The sequence below is a fragment of the Dromaius novaehollandiae genome, chromosome Z, assembly GCF_036370855.1.
Source record: "Dromaius novaehollandiae isolate bDroNov1 chromosome Z, bDroNov1.hap1, whole genome shotgun sequence".
Lineage (NCBI taxonomy): Eukaryota > Metazoa > Chordata > Aves > Casuariiformes > Dromaiidae > Dromaius > Dromaius novaehollandiae.
This window is the reverse complement of record NC_088132.1, coordinates 54,931,002-54,944,129: the sequence shown is the minus strand read 5'-3', so window position 1 is coordinate 54,944,129 and position 13,128 is coordinate 54,931,002. Positions and strand designations below refer to the sequence as shown.

General features: G+C 39.9%; 1 long non-coding RNA gene across 1 annotated transcript; it reads left to right on the top strand.

The window, feature by feature from the left end:
* Window positions 1-2,455: 2,455 nt before the first annotated feature.
* Window positions 2,456-13,027, top strand: LOC135324931 (uncharacterized). Its single transcript, XR_010386158.1, has 6 exons — window positions 2,456-4,869; window positions 7,561-7,660; window positions 9,546-9,678; window positions 10,812-10,981; window positions 11,751-11,856; window positions 12,939-13,027. It is a non-coding gene; the product is annotated as an uncharacterized LOC135324931 (long non-coding RNA).
* The last annotated feature ends 101 nt before the right edge of the window (window positions 13,028-13,128 follow it).

Sequence of the window (13,128 nt, the reverse complement as noted above, 5' to 3'; positions counted from 1 at the left end):
TATAATTGAAAAAAAATACATAGACAAAGTGGTGGGAGCTCCCCAACAGTGAAAAGGAGGCAGATATATAATTTTCACTCCTCCCTCTTCTGGTTGTTTAAGATACTGTCTTCCCAATAATCCTTTCTTCTGTTAGAGTCAAAGTTTGAGAACTCTGAATTAGCCTGTAATTTAGTCCTGGCTTCTAGCAAGGAAGAAGGCAGTAATATACTAACAATAGTGCTTTTAGGTCACAAGTGATACTAACCCCAGTGTTTCAGCAAATCTTTTGCAAAACTAAATTTTGTAACTAATTCCCTTTTTTACTCTAGTTTAAAGAACTAACTAGTTGTTTGTGGTCTTTGTAAACTATGTTGCCGTGCTCTTTAAGCACCTTGAGAGATGTCCAAAACTCCTATTTGTTAGCACAGATGACACACAGACTAGATGCGGAGTCTGAAGCATTAGTTCCTTTAGGAAAGCACTTCAGAGGAAAAAATCATCTTTGAACAATAACCAAATATAAGAGACAAACTTCTGGGGACTTGGCAAGGCTGCCTGTGGCCACTTACTGCCAAATGTTATCTGTTTTATAAAGGAAACAGAAACCTGAATGTCTGAGAACCCAGATGAGGATAAAATGAAAAGATGCAAGCAAAAACACTACATTCAACATGGAACGCCTAAATACCTGTCTGTTTGTTCCTTTCTCCTTGCACACAGCAATGACAATTTTATAGTAATGACAATGCCGGAAGGAGTTCATAATGCCAGTGTTGAACAGTCCATGTTCCCTCTGAGTCTGGAGAGAAGTGTTGTGGTGTCTGAGATTTGCCTGTATATCAGGCAACAAGCATCTGACACTATTCTGTGATAGTCCGGCGTTCAAAATTACCATAATTCACTGATGTAAAATATCTGTTCTGCAGAACTGAACATAGTGGGTTTGGGCATGGTAGCATTCCCTGCACTTATTATTCTCTCAGGCACAAATACAGTAGCTCATCCCACAGAGCTCACTCTCTTTTTAGCATTTGGTGATGCTATGAGCGTAATTCTTATTTACTCTGAGAATATGATTGCAGATCTTTTTTTTTGCATATTTTAAATAGGCAATATTTGCACCATTCCTGTAACAGATTCTTCTGACCCTGGCAAATAGGAATAACAGAGCTTCCCTCTAACCATGTGCCTCGCTCATCTGCCCTCCTAAACCTCCTTCCCTTGTTTTCCCACCCATATCATATCCCCCTTGTCTTTATCTTGGTGGGGCTGTGTCTGTCAGCTTTATGCTCTAGAAACTGAACAGCGAATCTCCAGCACGCATCCGTGCAGAATTTTTGGTGCGGAATTAAATGATGGGTGTGGCTCTTTCAGCAGTAATGCAAATGAACAAGAGAGACAAACGTATACCTCCTGTTTACAAGACAAACTTCACAAGAAAAAGAGAATTCAGATAAAGCTCAAACATCATAGACAAGGAAAAGAAAATTCCTCTCCTTTTTTAGCTTTTTCTACGTAGTGACAGCAATTGATACTATAGACAACATATCTTGGGTCGAGGAGTACAGCAGGTAGTTGTTTTCTCTCTGCTGGGACTTTCCATGTTGCAGTCATGCCTGGCAGTGACTGATGATTCTGCTCTGCCAGGTATATTCAGTATCATCAAAATTCTACTCAGGTGCCAGGAAGAGGTAGAAAGGAAAAGTAAGTCAATTGCATTAAAGAGACAGGAGATACGCTGTTAAGTCATATGACTGAAATTACGCACTGTACATTCGTAAAGAGTTAATGATGCTTTAGTGGAAAAACATCACGAGAAGAAAAAATCATCATCTGTACAGCTGCTGTCTCCTTGCACCACATATAAAAGAAAGCACTCAAGATTGAAAAGACAAAACATGTTCCCAATAGACTGTTTTGTGTGAGTCAGATAAACAATCCTAATGAAATGTACATTTTGGAACAATAGGGGCATTCCATGGCTCTGGTTCTGAAACCAGAAATTCAGTTAAAATAAACTAGTTGCTACAAAAATAAGCTACATTTGCAGTAACAGACTGTCCCAATCCAGTATCGGGAGGGTTTCGTTACAATCCCAAGGACGAGATTAAGATGCTAAAGTCGGTCAAATATTGTACAACCTTTTAACTTTTTTTTCCACAAAGTGGGGAGAAAAGGTGGGGAAAAGCGAAGGAGAGGGGGAAAAGGGTAAGGGGAAAAGATAGAGAAAGTTGGAAAAGGAGAGAAGAAACTAGCTACCACCACTCCAAGTCCGAGCATGTTCTGCTGACTTCATTCCAGATCTCCAGTTATTGCCCACCCCCCGCTTTACAGCATCTGTGGTTTTTATAGGCTCTTGCCCTGCCTCTGGGAGGGCGCTTCCTGGCTTCTTAAGCAAGTGAGCTGCCATGCGCAGTCTGCCCTCCTGGAACCTTCCAGAAACGTCTAGGGGCTTCTCGGGGTCTCTCGCTCATGCGCAGATCGCAAATGTGTACGTGCGGTTCATGCCAGACGTGCTGTCCCCCTGGAAGCCACCTTCTACTCTTTTCGTGCCTTTGGTCCCTTTGCAGGCGCATGAGGTTGTTTGCCTCTAAACTGTGGAGGAGATGGTTTTTTCCGAGGCAGGATGTTCAATGCCGAGAAATGGCGGTACGGTGGCAATGTCGAGACAAAACCGCATTTAGCACCAGTTCTCTACACAGACTCATTAACAAAAGATAATATTTTTTTACATGGTCCACATTCTGCATAATTTTGATGCTGCGTGGAAACACAGTAGCCATTTCAACACATAAACATTAGTTCAAACCAAAGCCTTAAAGCATTTTTTCAAAACTGATTTACTGATTCAAATTCAGGGCTCCATCCACTCCCACTTGAAGGGAAGATTCTCATTTCCTTTGACTGAAGCAGGATAGATTTCACAGACTGCAGCTGTCACTGTGCAATGCTAACGCTGAATTCAACAAATAAATACATTATCATGTGTTTCAGCTGCTGCAGTTTAAATTTTTTATTACTGTTTTCCAAGTTCTAAAAAACTTCATACTTGCAGGAAACGAAGAGATTTCAGGTAGTACATTAGCTATTGTTTTTTGACCTAAAATGGTGGACTGTTGGCATTATATTGGTTATGAATGCACAAGGAATTATCGAAGGCAAGTTCACCATGGGGAGAGGGAGAAAAAAACTTGAATCCACCAGCTGGACACTGAAGTCCAACAAGCTTGTAGAAACAGATTTTTTTTCTTTCTTTCAGGTTTTTAAAATGGTGGCTTCTCCTCTTAAACGCTGCGTCTTATTTTTGCTGCAGCAGCACAGTAAGGCTTTTTTTGCTTCTTAGGCTTCTGGTATCATTTAAGGATTTGTGGATAGCAGGCATTACCTTTATATGGTTGTGAAGAATTTCCCCATTATGTTAATTTGGGATTGAAGAAGGCCACATCCAAATAAAATACCAGCCAGTCCTTCAGTGTCCTGATACACTTCGCATTGCTGCAGGAAATATGTGAACCATCCTAAAAGTGTCCTGACTCAAAAAATAGTAGCCAAAAATGCTGGACTAGAAGAATATTGGTACTGAAATGAGAAGGAGTCACAATTAGGTGTTCACTCAATGGTGGACAGAAAGGACAAATCCTCTTCTGTAGACAGATGTTTTGAAATTCTTTGGTATATCATGGTGTTCAGCATCTCAAATTTGACAGCATTTTTGAAAAAGAAATTATGGATGAAAGTCTGTCTTTCTGTGTGCTCTAAGTAAATGTCTTCTTCTAAAAATCATAATTTTCAGGATTCAAAAGTTCTGTTCATTGATTATTTAAATTCTTATACTTGGATTTGGTCTGTGAATGTATGGGTTAAATATGGAATGCTATTGTCAGAATAACTCAAGTCCTTCAGTTTTGTAGCATGATCAAAGAGCAGAACTTAACCTCATGCCTGGACTAGCTACCTGAAGATTTGAACTGGTTATTGAGAATGACTTTTTAGCCTGCTATAAGGTAAGTACTGCCAATTGGGAACATAAGGGGATACTGATTTAGGATGGAAGCTCATACAAGTTTCTACCTACAGCTTTTTTTCTGTACTCCTTCACCGGCTGTAGAATCCTCTTCATCTGCATATGATGGGAGCTTTCTTCGTCTTAATACTGGATGATCCATTTTCCTGAGCTAATTTATCAGTGTTCATAATCAGAGCAAAGTAGTTTACTGCATTTATTTCATTAAATCACAAGTGTTTGAGGCAGAGACAGCTTTTTCTGGCTTACACTCAAAAAAGCACCTTTAGAACTATGAGCCCTCCGCCATCCTGAGAGAAAGAGGGAAAACCCTGTTGTGAATGAGTGCAATCCATCTTCCCAAGGCAGCCCCAGCAACCCGCTGCTCCTCAGCCGTCTGCTGTGTCTCGCTCCACAGGCAATCAGTCTCAGTGATGTGATTGGTGATGAAACCTCATTTAGAGACCGACTTTTACTCTGAGGCAAATTCCTGTGTTACTGGCACTTAAACACTCTTTTGTAAAAATAAGTTTTCCAAATAAAGGACTTCAAGGAAGGGAAGATGAAGTTATTCAAATCAGCTAGATTTTTTTCAGTGTATTGTAGTGAGCTTTAGCACATACAGAGCATTTTATTAACACTGATCGTTACAGCCTTTCTCCTTCCTCTCTCCAGGAAAAGCATTCTCCTGCCTTTAGCTTGAAGCTTAAGTGAATTGATCATAGCTAACAGAAAGAGCAGGAGCACCTTTTTGTTGGACCCACGCTGCCTTGTGGGCTATTGAGTTGCCTCTCGCATGCCCAGGGATCACACTAGCTGCGCAGAGAAGCAGCAGGTTTAGCTGCAGGTCTCTGGAGGCAGTTTGAAGCAGCCATCAATGGCAGGTAGGTGCTTCCTTCCCTCTTACACATCCCTGACAATACCATGACATGATCAAGCATCCTCTTGAGAAAACCATGTTTTCTGCAGGAGTGCATGAGTGCAGTAGAAGGCATTTATTATCTGTGTTCTCTAGCAAAAAAAAAGAGCAACATCTTCAGCTCTGGACATGATTGTGCATTGTTTTCTACCAGCTAAAGATGGTCTTCACAATGAAAAGGGCCCAGAATTTCACAGATACCTAAAAGCATGCTACTTCCTTCCAGGAATCCCAAACCAGAGTTTGGCCACAGCTTCTCTAGCTCCAAGGGCCACCTTAGCAGAATTAACACCACCACGAATGCCTATATTTAAAAAAGCCTCTTAAGGAGTGCAGTTGTTCACAGAAATTCAATCAATATATGAGGCAGAGACAGCTTTTTCTGGTTTACGCTTAAAAGCACAAAGTGGCTCAATTCTCATCAGGCTCTGAAGGGATACTTTTGGTGTTAGTAACACAATTTGGAGGCAATCCTGGTTCATAGGAAGTGGTGTGGGGTAACAGGCTGTGAGAGGGTGGAGAGAAACCTGGAGATGGGATGGGGAGGAGTGGCAAGGACCTAGGGGAGGATTAGGGAGAGCAGGGAGGATCAGTTAGTGCATTAGCCATTTCTGCCACTTCACAAATCGTTGTCCCTCTTCTGCAGAGCAGAGCAGTCTGTTTCCTTGCTTTGAATAGCTGCTTTCTACAGTTTAAAGCTCACCAAGCATTTATCCTTGAATTGCAGCATTTTTTCTTATCAACAATGAACAGATTTTTCACTCCTAACTGCCATTTTTTGTCACAAAATATTAATCAAGTCTTTTTAAGGGATTGAAAGCTTTGTTCCAGTTATGACTGTAACTTCAAAAATGCAAAGCATAAGAGAAAGGGACAGTTTTAGCCACGCTCTATGAAAATCTCACATTCAACCATTCTGAAACCACAGCCTATGAAACGATGTGCAGAATCACTTCAAATCCTGCCTCTAATCAGCAGGCTGTGGAACACAGATTCATAGCTCTGTATTTAAGTCTGAACACTAAATAAAAATAGCTCTGGTCCAGCCCCCAAATTCCTGCTGGCGAAGTGGTGTCTTTGTGAAATATGAGAACAACAGGCTGTGATTGTTCTATTTTACCTTATTAATATTAATATTAATTCAGCAGTATGACCATTTTTCACAATAAAGAAACAGACATATAAAGAAGGGAAAACAAGCCTATAGGCCCAAGGAGGGCAGACAGAAAAGAAAAAAATCAAAATGATGGAGAACCTGAATTTGAATACACAGTATACATGTCCTCCACCCTAGACACTGGTGGCTTTTCAGTTTTCTCTAAAAATGCCTTGCATTGGTTATGCTTGTCCTGCTGAAAATGACAAGTCATGTGAAATGCTGACAAGTCCCTTCAGGTCAGCTCCCTTCTATCCCTTTATGGCTATCAATGGGTGGAAATTCTTATCCCTATTTCCAGAGAAGCATTATCAATATTAATGTGCTTCCATCTCAAATGTACTTCCATTTACATTGGCTTGAAATGACCTGGTTGCACAATATGAGAAAGAACTTTAAATCCAGCTCTTCATCTCATGAATCTCTTTTGTTATCATAGTTTTTGCCTGCAGTGCAAGCTGGGAATGTTTAACAGTTGAAATGGTTTGTATAAATACAGTAAAACTGATGCTCTGCCAAAATCACTCGAGACCCCTTGTGAGACCTCTGTTCTCGCTCTGTGTGGCTTCTCAAATTTTGCAAGAACTCCCTAGTGATAATTTAAAAGATACAAAATTACACATATAATCTTACCTTGGCATTGGGAAGATTAATGGATCACCACCATGGAGAAAGTGATAGTGTAAACCTCTTTAAAGGGAGATTTTTCCTGTAATTAAAGTGACCAGGAATATTTCTGTTCTTCTGAAAATCTGCTTAGTGAATTATATAATGTTCTTACAGGAATTTATGTGGAAGTAGCTGGAGAGTCATACTTGCATAGTATCTGTATTTGTCTGAATATGTTTCTTTGGACAACCACTAGAAATAAATTTGTAGGCGATTTTTTTTTTTAACAAAAGAATAAACACAAATGCTGTCTCTGTAGCTATCTGAGGACAATGGAATTATGTTTGTACTCGTAGTCTGGCATTTTTTGTTCATTTGGAGCATGACAGCCCTCTGGCGAGCACATCTAACCATTGCAACTCGACTTTCAGAAGGCTTGTCATTCTCCCAATGTATATGAAGTTTGAATCATATAATTCCAGCAAAATTTACCTTATATTTTTCTTTCTGGACAATCAGACCACATTATATGGCCACAGTCACCTTTTCAGAAGGCATTGGCCTTTTTATTTGTTGACATGTTATAGAAAAAATATAATCTAATGCTGAAGGACTTTGTTTTGCAGCTACCAGTGATGCCCATCCAAATGAGGGCACAGAATTGCATCTGAACAAAACAAAAGCAAAATATAAAGGGAAGTGTAGGACTGAACTGCTAACGCAGGCCTTGGTTTTGCAAGCTGTCCCAGGCAGACGGATTCCATTATCTTTTTAAGTCTCACTGAAATCAGAAGGGTAGAGGCCCAGCACACCACAAACTTTTATGCAAACACTTAACATCAAGTCAGAGACTACTGCTATGCCACTGGTTTCTGTGCTATTTCATTCCAGGAGGAATTCTCACTTTACATGTCGTGTGTGCAGAATCTGGGCTTGGAGCTGGGACCCCGCTCATTTTTCTTCTCTACTTCCAAACTCTCTAAATTTGCAAGTAAGTTAGTGATTGCAATTATTAATGAATGTTTCATGGTCCATTGGGAGGCCTAATGTCTGAATTGTTTTGAGTTAATAAAATCTCAGTGCTCCAAGGACATACTACTAAGAGGGGACTGGAATTTACACGGGAAACTCAGGTAATGTTCCTGAGTTTAATTATGGAGAATGAAAAAACATTTACTTGTACAGCGCTGTCCCTACCTGGACAGCTCATACATTCCCCCCTGCATCCAGGCCCGCCAGGGCTCATGCACTCCGTATCAGACACACAACTGACTCTCCCACATTTTCTGACAGCTGTGTGTGTGTCTTGTGTGCTGCTGCCCACCACCTGTGACCCAAGATGTGCCAACCAGCACACGGTACATGGTGTCATGGAGCAGGAGCATCTACAGTGCTGGAGAGCAGTGACGGCTACAGCACCAAGATACGTCCCTCTCCAAAGGACCCCTCGAAAGGGCCCGCACCTTAGCTGCAACTTAATGTTGCCATTCATTCTCCCATCACATAATCCTTTGTGGCCTCCAGCCACACAAGCCCATGTATCACATCCACTAACTGAGATATAAGTGGTAAGTGCTCTATACAGAGATTCAGTGTTACAAGAGTCGGGACAAGCAAAATATTGCTGTCAAGGTGCAGTGAGGGCCACCTGCTCCCTAAGTGTGAGGGAGCAGAGCATGATAACACAGCAGGCAGGGCAGAGCCCTCGGCAGCTGTGGCCCCATGCCATAGCCCCTGAGCAAGGGAGCAGAGACTGACAGGCCTGGGCTGCGCTGAAATGGGGTCCAGGGCCCATGGGCAGGGTGGAGAGAGTCCGTGCGGGAGGCTGAGCAGGGCCAGTAAAGCCTATAGTGCCCTCAGGGCCTGACAGCTGTCTCTTGCTAGCTGTACTATTTTCTGAAGAGTTCACTGTCTTCCTGCACTTGTCACTGGAGGGAAGAGTATTTTCTACTCCCTGTTCTTATTAAATGCACAAGAACATTAGGACTAATCAATACCTAAGTCTGATTAGCCTTTTTTTGATCTCCCTAAGATTCTCATGATGCAGAGGAACTTCATTGCTTTAGTTAAATATTATGGATTTGGAATTTTTTTCAGGTCATACATTTTATCAGACAGCCTGAATTTCCAATAACTTAAATAAAAACTCATGAGACATGATTGAATTGCTAGGCTAGCCCTAGCTTGGCAGGAGCTATATTTAATTATAGAACAATCTGAAATTAATTCTAGGAGGCTAAGTTCAAATAAATTATGTTGATATTGATCCTCTCCATCTAATGACCTGGAAAGGAGACCTCCATTTCTTGTATTAAAAGTCTACAAACAAAACAGCTTCATTAATGTCAATTAGCTTTACATACATGTATTAGCAGAAAATTTCATTGTGGGAGAGGAAAAATCAGCTGAAAAATCAATCCTGTTAATTTTTGGATTGTTTCTCTGAGATCAGTTTATCTAAACTTCATCTAGATTTATTTCTCAATTCTTAGCTGGGGGCATTGTTTGTTCTTCCTAACCAGCTTACAATACAGAAGATACTACCAGTAGAATGTATGTAAATGCCTAACATGGAGGCTGATGCAGAATCTTAGATTACAAATTAACAAGGTAATTCCAAAAGCTTTAATATCCTCAGGGAAAGAGCTTTGCAAATCAGCAAGTCTCCACTCCAGGCAACCCATGATACTGATGCTTTCATAATCCTCTAAGTAGCAAATCCCACAAAGCCTACCCCGGTGTTCTGTAGTTATGCAAAGAGCTGGGACAGGTTATTGCCAGTGCAGTACTTATACAGTAAAGCATGAAGAAAAATAATAGCACTACCATTACCACTACAATCAGAATGACCTTCTAGACTTAAAATATCTTTTCAGTAGTCTGAGGAACTGTCTATTCTGGAACCACTCATCTGTGGAGTCAACAATACACAAAATGCCACATGCTGTCAGATACCTACCTGGGAGAGTGTGATGTTGATTAAATCCACTATGTTGTCTCCTTGACTTGGTAAGTGGAGAACAAGAAAAGTGTTTATTACTGGCAAACTCTTAGCACCTATCACAGCTTTTGTGCTTTTCAGGAAAGCTGAAGTTAAAATATTAGAGAAACTAAAATTGCTGAAGTTGTGGTGCTAATACACTCCTGTCCAGTTGGGGTCATATGCAGGAATATATAAAGATAGCTGCACTAGACAAGAAAAATCCTATTATGTTTATTAATCTGTTGCTAGTAGTGTGTGGCAGCAGATGCTTTGGGAAAGAAGAAAGAATGTATTCTTTACATAAGTATAGTGTTATGTGCTTCCAGGGTAAAATCTGGGGAAAGTTTGTAAAATCATCCAATTTAACTTTGTAGCAATCCTGAGGCTCCAGATTGCCAATATCTCCTTTCACTCGTCTTGTAATCAGTTTGGACTCCAAGAGAACCAAACTATGTTTTCAGATGGATTTTGTCCAGTTACAGATTTCTGGGGCTCTTCCCCTCATTACTAGCCTCAATAATTTTTTTTTTATTTTGAATGTTTCAAAATAATCCAGTCAAAGCTTGTGTTCTATAACATCCTTAAAATCCTGATCTCTCAAAGACTAGAAATGTAAAAGTTTTCTAAATAGTTCACAGAAGTGCAGCAGTCCTAGAACTGTTCTATTAGGTGCCAATTTGGTCTTCTCAGTCATGTATTCTGATAAATATTCTACTTAATATCCATTAATAAATATACCTTAGCAGCAAGATAACCTGCATATATTGCAGGTTATATTATATATATATATATATACATAGATACATATATATTCCTGCATATATTGCAGAAAGATAGCCTGCATATATTTGTACCAAAACTGCATGACAGACAAATGATACTTGAAATGAAAACATATGATTCACTTCCCTATTCTGGAGATAGTTTGCTATTTACACTTTTGCTATATCTAAATTCAGTAAAAGATCATTTGTGCATAATATGAAAAGGATTCTAAACTTTCAAAAATGTTCTTTTGTTTCTTTCAATTTGCCTCCTACTAATGGGTATTTCTCAGCAAAACTTGTGGTTTTGTATCATTTGTGTGAAGGCAGTGGTTGGAGGTAGACATCTGTCTTTCCCCAAAGGACAAATATAGTCTTCTGATAACTCTTCACAGGTGGATTTCAATACGACAAGCACCTCTGTAGACTTGCCTGAGTCAAGACTGAATATGTTCTTTTGCTGTTTGGACATTCTTGTAAGACTTAGGAAACTTTGGTTTGAGCCTCTGTCCCACAACTGACTTTGGAGGATAGAAGGTTTCTCTCATCTTTCATGGAGGTCTTGGTGAGTGAATATGTGTACAAGATTGTTAGATATTCAAGTTACTGAAAACAATGGAGGCTGTACAAGAGTGTGTCAGTCAGGTTCTGCTTCATTCAGATGCTCATTCAGTCAATTTGGGTAGAACTTACTGTGTCTGTAGAAAAGAAGAGGGACTTAATAGACCCAGGATACTTTCACAGGTGACCTGTCTCTAGCACTGACAGGAGAGATCTCTTTCCTCCAAAAGGTACTTGATTTCAGTACCTGTTCCACAATCTCTGCCTGAAGCTACTTTCACTTGCAACCTGATAATGGGAAGGCAAAACCATCAGGAAAAGAAAAAGTATTAGCAGGTTGCATTGGCATATTCAGATGCTTATAGCCTTTTGTTTGTAGTAAAGAAAGAGCAAGACCTAACTAAATGTCTCTTACACTTTTCCTCAAGTTTTATCACTGTTTATCTTTTTATCACTTACAGAGAGACAGGTTGCTTTTTTTGTTGAGCCTTCAATCCTGTAAAAACCTGCTCAGCTGTTCTCTTTTCATCCCAGGATAACAGAAAAGGTCAAGTTGAGAATATGAAGTCTTGCTCAAATATATGCAGTAGCTTGTTAGTATGAACAGCTCTTCAAAGGATCCTGGAACTGGACTCTAGCAATAAGCTTTTAATGATCTCTTTAAAACCAGGAAATTTCCCTGCAAAGCCTATTTTCTTCTTTTGGACTATGAAATAAATAAGTAATCTATATTTACATTCGCTAACAACTGTTTTTTATATTCTCTATGCCAGGCATTGGATTGTTCCTCTACTGCATAAAAATATGTACAAGATTCACTTTTGAGCAGAATTTGTCAAGATGTCCCCAAATGCAGGTTTTCCGTCGTCTAGATTGAAGGTTTGTGGTGAGGTAACTGTCTTCTCCTCGGAAGACTGCTGTATCAGGAGGGGCTGAGATGGAGCTGAAAACTTCTAGAAATGTTCTGTAGAACAACGACAGCAACGAAATCTGTCAGACTCTCCACTTGGTCATTGTCAGCAAGGACTTTGTAGTGAATATAGTTTTTTTGTTTCTTCAGATCTATTCAGATCTCAGATTCATTGCTCCATATTTGTTGATGACAAAATTACTGTAATACCATTAACTATGGACTCAACTTTACTGCCATGAACAATTTCCTATTGTATTTTGTGGGAGCAGGACGACACATGGGAAAGTAAGCATATAGTGCAAAGGTCCCACATTCATGTAAACAGTGAGAAAAGCCTTGATAATTAGAGCCTGAAAAGAAGCAGAAACACTTGCCATGAGATGATATACAAAAGTAGATTTATTAGGGTGTTCTTAAAGGTTTCCAGAAAATATCCATTCCCTGAGTACAAAATATGTCTGGTAAAATATTACATTCCGCCTCTGCCCACCAACACTCCCTATAACATTACTTTAGATTTTTTTATAAGCTGATGAAGTTGCTACCTCAGCATTGAAAGTTCAGGCACATGGGATCAGGCTGCATCATTTTTTTCTAAAGACTGGCATTTATTTATTGTTTTTAGAACATTTTCATTTTGCTTTTTTAACTCTGAATTTAGAAAATGAAGAGATAAACAAGAACTCTTTGCCACAGAAATGAAACAATTTCTTTTTTCTGACTAGTCAAATCAGTGACAGGAAAAGAAACTGACCCTGGCTCTGCTGTGTGTGAGAAGTGAGATTAATTGTGACTATTTTTTTATTTGCATTCCGGTAGAGTCCAGAGGCCCAATAAGGAATGAGGTCCCCATTGTACAGTACATTTTAGCAACACCAAGTAAAAAGTACTTTATGTCATTTAGAAGGTCAGAGTTACTTTATATAATCTATGAATCTTTTGTTCCTATCCTGAAGTGTTTACAGTGAGTAATTTGTCCTTCTCTGTGTCTAAATGACTGTCTTAAGGCAAGATTTATCCACTCTCTTGCTTTGTACCCTTTTTTCAGCCAAGGAAACCTACCTAGAGTGCTAAAATTGCCTGCAACCCTGTCTTTGGGGAAGGATTGGAACCAGCTGGTGTGGCTTGTGGGACGGACTGAGGAGGAGATGTGGACAAGGCAACTGAGAGCTGCAGAGCTTCAAGATGTCTCGTGGTTAACCTCCAGAAGTTGATCTGAAAGCTGTCCTCCCTCAGTA